This window comes from Myzus persicae, unplaced genomic scaffold (genome assembly GCF_001856785.1).
Source record: "Myzus persicae strain clone G006 unplaced genomic scaffold, MPER_G0061.0, whole genome shotgun sequence".
Taxonomy (NCBI): Eukaryota; Metazoa; Arthropoda; class Insecta; order Hemiptera; family Aphididae; genus Myzus; species Myzus persicae.
In genome coordinates, this window is record NW_019104300.1 from 365,705 (window position 1) to 378,775 (window position 13,071).

Sequence of the window (13,071 nt, forward strand, 5' to 3'; positions counted from 1 at the left end):
TTTTTAAATAAAAAGGTTGAATCGGGGTGGAAGCGATTAGAGAAAGAGAGTAATGCAAAAAATGATAAGTAGTCAAAGGCGTAATTGTCAGCGCACGTGCCTGTCTCGTGAAATTTCCCCAAATTATTTTTTATACAGACAATTACTTATTTGGAGTATTCTTGATGGGCTATGCTCTCTTGATACTAGGTATCAATTTAAATGATTCTAATAACCTTTTTCGACTGTGGTTGTAAAGTTAGATACCTTCCTAAACCTATAGGTCAAAACGCCTTCCCCTGTCCCCTCAATTCGGTCACTGTAGTGATGACACATTATATTCATAAATATTTTCGATAATCATCTTCATAACTGACTATACGTGAATAATCGAAACTTTTCAACACTCCACTGCACCGCGCCATCCTCCTAAAAAAATACTCTCCGCGAACACACCGGTTTATTCAGTTTATTGAGCTTTGATTTCAACCAACACGTGCGATCAGTTGCCACTACAAGGACAAGACAGCAGCCCCGCGGGTCGAGTTTTGTACTCTTTGTATACTTATATAATATTATCGTTGTGATGACGACGAAACGGAATTATTGCCAGCCAACGCGGAAGACCAACCACAAACGATATATATATATATACATATATAGGTGCACTGTACCATCTCCGGCTGAGGATGGTTTACAGTACAGTGGATTCCCATCCGAATTTCGCTAAAAGTGACAGGATTAATAATGCCTGCGATTCGGGTATTGTAAATAAATTCCTTTTTGGCCGCCACCGCCGCAAGCCCACCCCTCCAGCGGTGTTTTTCTCCCGGCGCGATCCCTGCTCTCTCCCCGCACCCTCCACCTGCAGCGGCTGTCCCACTCGCACGGCAGCCCACCTCGTCCGCGACTTATATCCGAACAACAGATGGTTTGGATTCCGGGACCTTTTCGACAATAAAACCGACACCGTGGAATTAATTTTTTCCCCACTCTAATTACACCTCGGCGGCAACCGTTTGTTTCATTGTTTTTGTATTATACACTTGCACACTCGTACACGAGCACGTACCTATATACCGGGTGATCTCTTTAAACGAGCGAGATACTGTTCATTATTTCAAAAAATAACGTTTTTGAAAATATTTTTTTCAAGTTGTTTTAAATCGCAAAAAAAAAACAACAACGTATTAATTTTTTTAACAACAACATGCATATTTTAAATTCCTTATTACAAAGCAGAATATTTTTTGGAGTAATTCTAAATATTATAAAAATTGAATTTTGGAAGAATAGTGTATGATGAGTTATAAGTATTTATAAAGTTTAGATAAGTGAAGTTGTACAGAGGTACCCCGCAAAATGCTGATTCACTACTCGGCTCCTCTAAACTTTAAAGCTTAAATACTTAGGTATCTACTTATAACGAATAAAATACCAAAATTGTAATTTCAAACCCGAATAATATTCTACTTTGGAACATAATTTTAACAATGTATATCATCCTTCAAAAGAGTAAAAAGGATAAAATATGATAAAAAAGGACTCGAAATTATGTAAGAGAAATGTTTTCGAAAATGTTTTGGTTTTCTGAAACAATGATAATGTCTTACGTTAAATGCAACACCCCGTATTTGTAGAGACCGCTGAAAACACCCTTTCCCGAAGTACTTACGAGACGGTCCACTTGGCTCGCCGACATTATCATGCCGTTATATAGACACCTGCAGAAAAGATGCGGGCCTCTCAAGCGGCTTGGAACCGTATCCTGAGGATTATTATTGTTTAAGTGATAAGAAACGTCATCTTCAGAAAATAGCCGAGACAAGTAGGTACAATGTATATCTATGTGTAGTAATGTGAAAACCCGAAATCTAAAATGATTAAAAGGAAAAATTGCTATGCACAGTTGAACTAATTTTAGGTTTCAAAACAGAAATTCAAAACACCTTGTTTTACTGCTATGTCCGTCCGTTAATTACCAGTACCTAGTTCCAATTGTTGATAGACTCGATTGATATATTATCGAATATATTATTTTTTAAGTGTACATTATGGAATTATAGTTTATTGCGTTGTTGTATTAAAATTGAAAATAAGTTAAGAAACCAGGAATTTAGCATGCTCGTAGAGTGAACTTTCCTAACTTGATTTTGTAAATTCCAATCGTTTTATTCAACAAGTTTATAACTATTACTCTTGTTTATAACAATGTATATTATCAGTTTGAATTGCACCAAAATACGATAACCTGCATTATAATAATTAAATTATAGTCAATAAAGTTAATAGAAACATTTCTATGCAGCTTTAAGAAAATCAATATGGTTCAAATTGGGCGTATTCATTTTAATATAATACACAATATTTGATATACATTTTAATTGGTTATTATAGCAATACACGAAAAAAACTCTAAAAATTTAAAAAACTTTTCAATTGTTTTTCTAATGTCGTGCAGTTTTTTTTATACCATATTACTATATAAGCATATCATATTATTAACAAGCACCAATTCCACTAAGTTGAAGTTTTCAACTATTACGCATTAAACAATAAATTCATAACTATAATTTAATTTAAAATTATTCAAATAGAACAGAATTACACTACTTCATATTATACTTATATCATAATATGCACATTATGCAATTAATTACTTGCTATATTTTAATTGGTATATTATGTGAAAATGTTCCACGAATATTTTGTTTTTTTTTAAAACCTATTCAAAGATTTAAGTTTGAAAAAATAAGTATAATATGTTTAAATTAAGCTACAACTTAATTTCTAACATTCATAGAATATTGGAATACTTCTGTTAACCTTAACTAATTTATTTGTAATTCAATTTATTTTATAAATTATTTTTAAATATTTAATATATTTATAATTACAATAATTTAAATTACGGTTTTACTGAAGTATGCTATACTAAAAAAATATGATCTCATCAAATTATTATCAATCTTTATTTCAAACTTAAGACTATGAACATTAAAAACAATTAATATCACAGCGAATGAGTGAAATTGTTACCGTAAACTGAAATGTCACACTATTTTTTACATTATCAGCATCACATAGCGCCATTATTGTGCCAAAAGTGGCAACAATTTTTTGACACATCATTTTAGGTTAGATCTACTGTTATGTTAACGTGGTGCAGGCGTGCAGTTTTTTTCATTATATTCATCTGTTAACTAACCAACACATAAAAAAACTGTGAAAATCACTTTTTTCAAAAATCAATACAGAACATTTTTTCTACACTCATACTTTGCGTTTGTGTTGTACCCATTGTACTTTTATTTAAAATAATCTTTAGCATTATATCTTCATATTATAGTACACAAAGATAATTCATTTTATGGATAAATTAATTATTTGTAGTAAAATGTAACCCTAGGAGTATGAGGTACTGATAGTTTGTTCGTGGTTACAAATTTTACAATAGTCGCTTTAGTCAATACACCAATAATAATTTATTCTAAGTGCACTGGCATTTACGAAATTATAATAAAGTTAATGTGTACTGCTTTACCGAAATTGTAAAAATAAAGCCAATAATAAAATAATTGGTTTATATTTCACGGAATAATACAATACAAATCGTAATTCTGAATAGGTAGGTACATACTATCATGCTATAATTGTATTATATTATATTACCTATATTATATCATATTAAATTATATGATACGTTCATGCTAAAATTATACTTTAATGCACATTATATTTATATAATAACGTATGTATGCTGTAAAAAAAAAAATAAATAAAACAAACAAATAGCGTATCAAAATGTAATAAAAATAATTTGTTGAGTCACGACGGTCACAATTTAAGTCTTTCAACATAATGTTTTAGGTATTTAAGTTTGAAAATTTGTAGTTGAATAAAAAATATTGTCTGGCAGTGGTACACAATTACTTTACTAAATTTGTCTTACAGTCAATGGCTTCAATAATTACACCCGCATTATAATACGTTATATATCCACCAAAAATCTCACTCATGACTATCCCATATACAATATCTATATGAACATGAAATTCGGGTTTTATAGCACGCACAAAAGTAATAACACTATAATCGTGTTTGCAGACGATTCTGATGGATTTTATTTTAAAAATAATAACAATTTCTAAACTTCTACAAAAAAAACCCTTTGGTACTTTATTCACACAGTTATTGTAAAAATCGAGCCAATGTTATATTAATAGTATGATATTTTTTTTTTCAAATCGCATGCCGCAGTACAACTTTATACCAATTTCCGGCTTGGAGTAAATTTCACGAACAATATAAGAAATAAGGATTTTTCGACTACAGAATACAATTTTGGTGTTTGTGGTGGCGCCGGTGGTTGTGATGGTGGTGGTGGTGACCTTTTAATGAAAATGGGTCTCTCTCTACAAAATAGTCATTCGACCACCGCCATTTGTGAACACTGAACACTAACCATGTTGTGAAATCTATTTTAAATGGTTCTACTACAAAATAATATTTCTATCAGTTTCATAAATCAATAATAAATATTACATTAAACTCTCAAATGTGATCCACATGTGAAAATGAACAGTTAACTATGTTTAATTTACATATGATGCTTATAGCTATTTAATCGTTATAAGTCTTGTAACATTTAACACATATAATATTTTATTAAATCCATAAAAACTAAGTATTAAAATCTTTATTTCAATGTTCCCAACAAACGATAAAAACTTTATGGAGCATATACTCGTATTATACCTCATAATATATGATTTTAGGATGTATGACTTTAGGAGTTAACTGTTACTCGTAAACTATTAAGTCAAAATTAAAATATTATTCGTTAATCGATAATACCTATACAATAAAAAGCTAATAATTTCGTTAAATTAAATTATTGTCATTATCAGCTTTAATATTATATTAATTCTACATTATAATAAAACAAACAACGACGACGGCAAAGTCCAATGTAGCATAATTTAAATTTATCTCATTCCTAATTATTATAATACAAATATTATTTTACAATGATAATAAAATTGTTTAAACTACGGAATTGAAAATACAACAGACTGCCATGCTTGATTTTCCGTCTTCGACTTTACATAGGTATTACAAGGTTTGAAATATGTCTTCTCGTTACGAAAACACTAATATTAAACTAATACAATAATTCAGAGGATTTTCGACACTATAACAGTGTATAATAGTAATACCGTTTAAATATATAACCATTCAATATAGGTACTCTTTAATACAGGCCAATGCAAAACACTACTACGTACTCAAACGGACTGATTAAAACTGAACCTTACGAATAAGGTGTACAAAAATGATAGGTACCAATGTTTCGATAATATTACAGCGCAGGTGCCTGCAGTTGTATAAGCCATAATATGTTATATAGGTCATTTCGTGTATTTACCTCATAATTTTACATTCACATTAAAAAAAAGTCTTGTGATTTAAAACTACTGTGGTACAAATTATTAAAAGACAATAAATGCATTGATGATTAGACTACGTGGACATTATCTATAACTAATTATTATTTTATTAAGTCATAATAAGAATTGGGTCTCGGGATGACACATCAATCTGCGAATTGTGAACAAAACACATCACGTACATATTATTTTGTAGGCGATACAATATTGTGCACATGAAATTCGTTAACAACTCTTCACTGCGGCATAATATTGAGTTTCAGTCAAGTTTTTGTCATTATATATATTATGTGTTTTTGTTGTACCTGTATAATATGTTATAACCACGACGTGCGTATGTAGTTAGTTCAATATTTTTTTTTCACTCGTCGCGTAATAATCTACGCCACTGCATAATTTAAGTATATTTAATTTTGTTTTTCAATAGCTCACGCTCTATAGCCTACCAATGTACACAATATTAGAATATAAAAAATTGTAAATTATGCGATGCAAACATCGAAGCAAACATTCGTTGTTTCATGTTTATAGCATTAAAATAATAATTTACAATATGATCATATTACCCGGATACCCTAAGGCCTATATTAATATATATCACGTATAATAATTAATTGTATACCTTTCCAATTGTATTTTTTATTACATTTTATCGTATTATATTTGTAATGTCATAATACGCGTCTTTTGTCCGCACGGGTTCAGATGTTACACAGATTATTTTTTGTAATTATGCAAACGCCAAACATATTTGCATATTATGCTCTCGATCCAAACCAAAAATCGTATAATCATACGATATAATAATTATACACACAACAGAGACTAAAATAACTGTGCATCATCATTCATCCGCTAAAGCTCTATAAATTATCTACTAATCAATAGGTCCTTTGTTGCGTCGACACACAGGCATGTCAGCGAATAAACAATTAGCAGTGTTTACAGTAATCATCGATAACGCTTAAACAAACGAAATCTGTTTTTGCTCGCCGGATGTAGCCAAAGACAAATATTTGAATGGGCTTATGGTCATAGGAAAATATACTCAACGTTATCGACGTATTTTAATTTTATGATCGATGAAAATAAATTCAATTGTTTGCGTGGTGCGTACTAATAATAAAACCAAAAGTGACAAGTTTATGCACAAACTAGTATAGGTACCGGTACCTATTATAATAAGAGTATAAATAAAAAATACATAATAAACGACATTAGGTTTAAATTTATTTTGAACTACCGTCGTTTAAAAAAAAAAATTCATAAGCTTTTAAATGGAGTATTAATAGTGAAATAAAAAGGTCTACACATTTTTTTTTATAATTTTGTTTAAAATTCAAAAAGTTTCGATTTTATAAAAACTCTGTACGGCCTATAACCATGTAAATAAAAATTTAAATCGTTAAACTTTACATCATTAGTTTTGTATGACAAAAGTTTTGTACAGCAAAATAACTTTCAGAACTATTATAACCCTTTTGGTACAATATAAATAGCAATATGTCCCTTTTAAACTAACGTGCAATGTAACTCTTTGAAATTGCCCATTTAAGTACATCGATGGGACATTATTAACTGATTATTTAATACAACCAATATTGGATTACCCCGTTAAGTTTTGGGTATAGTAAATACCGAATATGCACATAAGAATAATTCATGGATATATCGGTTGCATTTCATACATCAAACGTAGCAATTACACATAAAGTCGGTGCCATTTAGAAGCCTATAAATTGTATTTAAATTTAAAACTCAAACATAATATTATTGCCATTTGTGTATCAAATATTGTTTTAAACTTTAAACTGCGCATTTTTTTTCTTTCATTTACTAATACTTGATATTGAAAATATTTTAATGATTTCCATACAAATGTATTTTATTACACAGAAAATGAGTAATAGCCAATAGGTACATTAATTAATTGGGTAGTTCCAAGTATATGTATCCCATTACCAACTAACAATAGCTCAATTAAAGTGTCCGTCCAGTTACATGTTACACATATGTTACCATTATTGTATTTGTGTGTAGATAAAACAAAAACGGTCGTAGATTCAACTATTCAATAATACTGTTATGTAAATAGAGTATTTTATAGCTGTTTCATTTTAGTACGTTAAAGACGAATTATGTCATTTCGAATAAAAAAACATTATCACATGGCCCATATAGGTACACCATATTATTTTTTTATTAGTTAGCTATACATTTATAATAAACTGTTCAAAAATAATAAGTACCTACCTATGTGGTATGCAACTATATCATCTAAATACTGTTATAATATGTCGGCACAACTGCAGAAGTTAATGAATTATTATTATAGATGGTGACAAACATACAACAAGTTTTAATCATATTTCAGTATTATGCTTTATAAACGACAAATCATGGTACTTGACGATATGCCTCATAATATTATTAATCTTCGATGTGACAAATCAAAAACTGAATAGATATTATTGGTAACTGTCCTCCGCATGATAACTGAAATATAAAACTTTGTACGTTATTAATTATTATACATTATAGAATCGCGCACAACTATATTATGAACTTGACCCACCATAGTCAGTATCCATAATGGTTCATCTAACCTAACCGGTATCCATCTACATAACGCTATGATGAGTTTAAACTTCAAAATACGTACGATGAAATCCTACTGGACAGTTAACCCGGTCCGACCTGAACGCAATCAGTGAAAACCACGACCGTATTGCACGAGTAATTGAACAGTGGAACCCGTTTACAGTACAAATACTCATTAAACCGCGGTGTACGGGTAAAGTGAAATCATCAAGGGCGTTTTCGATTTATTAATAGAGCTGGATGTCGTAGAGAATCAGCCGATCCACAGCTGATATCTGTAGCTGTAAGTAAATGTAAATTAAAGTGCTTTCCGATCAAATGGTGGACACAATAAAAGCCTCGACCGACTAGCGTGACGAAGGTTCAAAAGATCCGCGTGTAGCAGCAAGCGGGGAGCAGCCAGAAAAGCCAATGCACAGCTAGCTACGGAAATGAAAACGGAAAGTCCTGCGAAATGATGCGGTGTGGATACAGTGTGGACGAGGGTGAAAAGCGATGGGGGTGCAATCACCCGGTTTTTGTCAGCGCAAAAGTCGCCTAATCAGTATGTTCATTTGTTGCACGGGCACGCTGGCTGTCACTCGCACACATTCCCGAGCAGCACGCGAGAGAGCTGCAGCAGTATGTATGAGGAAAGAAAATAAATGCGAAATGGACAAAGACATAAACGAAAAGATCACTGCCAAATCGGTTATCTTTTAAAAAGATATTACACGATGAAATAGAGAAGAAAAAATCCTTTGCCTTCTATTTTTTTTTTTTTTTTGAGTTTATACATCGTTTTCCTTAAAGATTATATCACGCAAACGAATCTTCTTATACATTTTTCCTTTATGCTTAAAGGGGCTTTGGAAAACCCGGGAGGATCGTTCGGAATTTAAATGAGACGAGATTTCTAACGAAATACTTATTTTTCTCATCCCGCATGTGTCTCAATCTGTAACAAATTGTTAGAAAATTATAACCCTACTACGAGAAGCTGGCAACGTACAATTATTTAGACACTCGTTTAATAATACAAGCCGTGCATCGTTTGCGCTTTACAAGAATTACCGTTCCTAATCAGCATAATCATTCCTTAACGACATTTAATACAGGACATCAACAATCAACCTTTCATTTTTATGAGCTCTAACATACCTTTTTTTTGCAAGTGGCCTAATGACGGATGGCTGGAATAAGTCGAATAAGGCTTCAAACATGATAAATATTGATGACAAAATGAATCAGCTTAATGACGATCCATTTACATTTTTGTATTTTTTTTTTTGTTATCCATAAATAATACAGAAGATTAATAATTTAATATTATACTCAAATACTAGGTTTTTATGTAGGCGCCTAATCGAATAAAAAGTATTACAACATTGCATTGCATTACTTATAATTCAAACAGTAATCTATAATATTATAATTTCCTGTAAAGTAATGCCAGAAAAGCAGAATATTTTACTTCTCCTGTAGGGGTTGTCGAAAGAAAAAATATATATATATCTATTACATTATAATGATAATAGTGTACCTAACGACTCTGAGTTGCGCACTCTTAAATTTAATTGATAAGTATTTTAAATAAACGAAAGACACTATTCTCCACAGTATCATTGATCCAACTTGATTTCACGATGTTATTATGTATAGGTATATTTATTATATTACTCTAATTTATTATTACAGCATGACATAATATATATAATTTAATGTATTATAATTATTATAAGATTTGTTAATCTATAATTGAATTACGTTTTTTAAATACTAATATAGATACTACATTTTTTTATAAGGGATTTAGGTTTTACAATTATGATTTATTTTTACAATGTTTTTGTTAAAATTATATAATTTATTATGAATGTATTTTTTTTTCAAAAACCAATATTATTGAACTAAATAAATAAACTAAACAAACTAATGTTCAAATTTGATTTTTGCTTGTGTAACATTATTTTAGAATAGTTCAACAAACGAAACTTTGAAATGTAGCAAATTAAAAAAATTACAATAAACTGTACTTACACATTTACTGAACACACTTCGTACAACCTAAATGAAATATATGAGACGATTTCACTAATCAATATGGTCTATTGAAAAATAAATGTATTATTAAATAACTAGAAAACAGATTTGGCATTTTAAATTTTTATCAAAGAACGTAGATAATCGGCTTACAAAAGTCTGTTTTTGGAAAACAATTTTCGAAGCAATATAGTTGTGTTCAAATCCTCAATTGATTATAAAATAAACACAGGTCTTTAAAGAGAGTTTTTTTACTGTGATTTCTACAGTATAGTCAGAATTAAATTTCTTAATTACAATTTTAGCTGTAATAAATCAATGTAACAATTAATAAAAAAAATAGACGAGAACTTAAATAAGTGAGTCATAGATAATATATATATATATATTATATATATTATGACTAATGAAGTGCGGTGAGCTTTTCTGAAAAACAAAGGTTTTAAGCTGAAGAAATAATTATTTTGTTGCAAGTTAATACGCTCTATTATTATTATGTTTATAATTACCAGCTTTCAATAATAAATTACGATTTGAAAAATATAGTGTCTACTCCATTTTTCTAATCCCAAATCATAAATTATTCTGCTCAATGTAATGTAAATAAATTTAAATTGTATAATGACAATCGATTGCTTTCGAATATAAAGATATACCATCCTTCGAACGTAGCTTAATGAAACGCCTCTTCAACATCTATATCTAATGCGTATTAGTTAATAATAATTAACTGAAAATATTTTATCTTTAATATTCTGTACGATATTATTGGTGTACCTACATACTTAAATATAGACTTATTTGACCAATTGTTAACTCGATGGATTTCGAATTACAACAATTATTATTATTAATTGTGCATGGCTGTTACTTGACATAAAAAATAACCATTGTACACCACTGTCGGCCACAACTACGTTGCGGTTATTATAGTATTGTGTGTATGGTATTATAGTACTTATATACGTAAAATATATACTATGGTACAATATAATATGAATAATATAGTGCAAAGTAATATTTTATATTCACATATTACGTGACTAATAACAAGTTTTTACTCGGACTTTCAAAATCTATACAGTGTGCATGCCTAGGTAATACAGATGAGTAATGGCTACACACATAATTATACGCTTAAATACAATAAACTTTGAACAATACTGTCGCATCGTAAAGATGTAGGAAATCGTCACTATATCCCATATAGGTACAAGAAAATATCTCTGAATGAATATGAAAATATGGGCGACGGATATTATGCTTTCTACCTTATTATAACTATCCAAGCGGGAAACGCATTTCATCCGATGGCATTTTGAGGGGGCTCGTTTATAACTCTTTTCACCGACATTTCGTCGCACTGCACACTACACTAAAGTATAAAAGTTGGGGATGGCGACACTAAAAAAAATTGTTCGAAAATTTCTAATTTTGAGTCAGATAGTGACGAGAAACAGACTAGTGGTATAGGAAACAGACGGTGATAATAGTAGGTGATTTATTGTCGTTTGACCAGGAGCGTCCCTAGACAGTTTTCAAGAGGTGGGCGAACTTATTCTTAAAATCTATATATTATACGTATTATAATTTTGGTCATTTTAATTTTGTTAACATAATAGTAATTATATACATATATTAAAAATTGTTATGGCGGGGGCGAACGCCCCTTCGCCCTCCCCCCCCCTTGGGGACGCGTCTGCGTTTGACGATATCGACCAACGGAAATTTTCGTGGCTACCAAGAGAGTGTGCCGCATATACAATTATATAGACGCCGCCGGACGTCTCAACCGATCTTACCATAGTTGTCGGCAAACGGAGAACTACTAGGTTTAAAGAACTTCCTAGCTGTCAAATATGTGAACTGACGGGTTCGAAAAGTTGACATCGATCTTAGGTGAGGTTCTGAATCCTCTGAACTAATCTAACTTTTAAACTAACCTAACCGGCTCGGGTAATCACGGCTAAGTCGACTTCCAGATTTTATTTTAAGGTTGGAGTTCACGACTGTCAGTCTTATGGAACAGTCATTGCGGCCATTTTTTCCGCTATCCGTTTTGTCAATATTGTTTTTGTTTTTTATTTGAGTGAATCTTGAACATTAACCAAAAGTCTTTGTGTCGCCATGCGGAGTAGGTATGTTCTTATTTTTATTGAGTAAATATTGTAGGTACTATTTTGTACTTTATACTCAATAGATAATATAATATAACAAATAACAATTAATATAATATAGTGTCTTACAGTGGCTGAAAATATATGATACGGGTATAAGATGTATGATTTCTTACACTTAAATTTGACCATAAAATGATAACCTATTATATGTCCAATTAAAAATTTGCATAAACATATTTATGCTTGACTAATAAAAATAGGTATTCGATGATGGTTCAAAATATTCTAATGTTTAGATTACTAAACGGTTCATAACCGTTCGGTTTATTCCCAGTTCAACGACACTCGGTGTTTTAACTAAAAAACCAGTTTTTAATAGTTTTGAAATGTAATAATACCATTTTAAATTTTTAAATTATATTTTATATTTTGACCTTGTAATATAATATTTACTATTTTAAATTATTGTATTACATGTTATTTATTTATATATGTATTATAACTGAACTGTATTTCATCAAATTGGATGTTATCAAATTGAGTGGCGGCAAACTGGGTGTCGACGAACTGGGACTACACCGACCGACAAATTTAAACCCTTAAAAAGTATGCGAATAAAGCAATAAGTACTATACTATTTTGTACTTTTGTAGCACACTATTCTTACAAAAACCATCCTAAAAAAGTGCACACCTTGATATTATATAAGCTCTTTGGGGATAATGTTAGAAATTGTTGGGACCCCTATTCGTGCAATTACAACTTTGAACTTTGTCATTCAAACTTGACGGTTACATATCGCAACTATGTTGGAACCTTACTACAAAAGACGAAACCCGCATTCCTTTGGTCCGAACTGGTACCTGTATAGTGTACATTTATCCATTGAAAATAAATCG

General features: G+C 30.6%; 1 protein-coding gene across 3 annotated transcripts in view; it reads right to left on the reverse strand.

Moving 5' to 3' along the window:
- The window catches only part of LOC111041008 (connectin-like), a 268,864-nt gene that overhangs the window by 204,067 nt on the left and 51,726 nt on the right, over window positions 1-13,071 (reverse strand). The window lies entirely within an intron of this gene.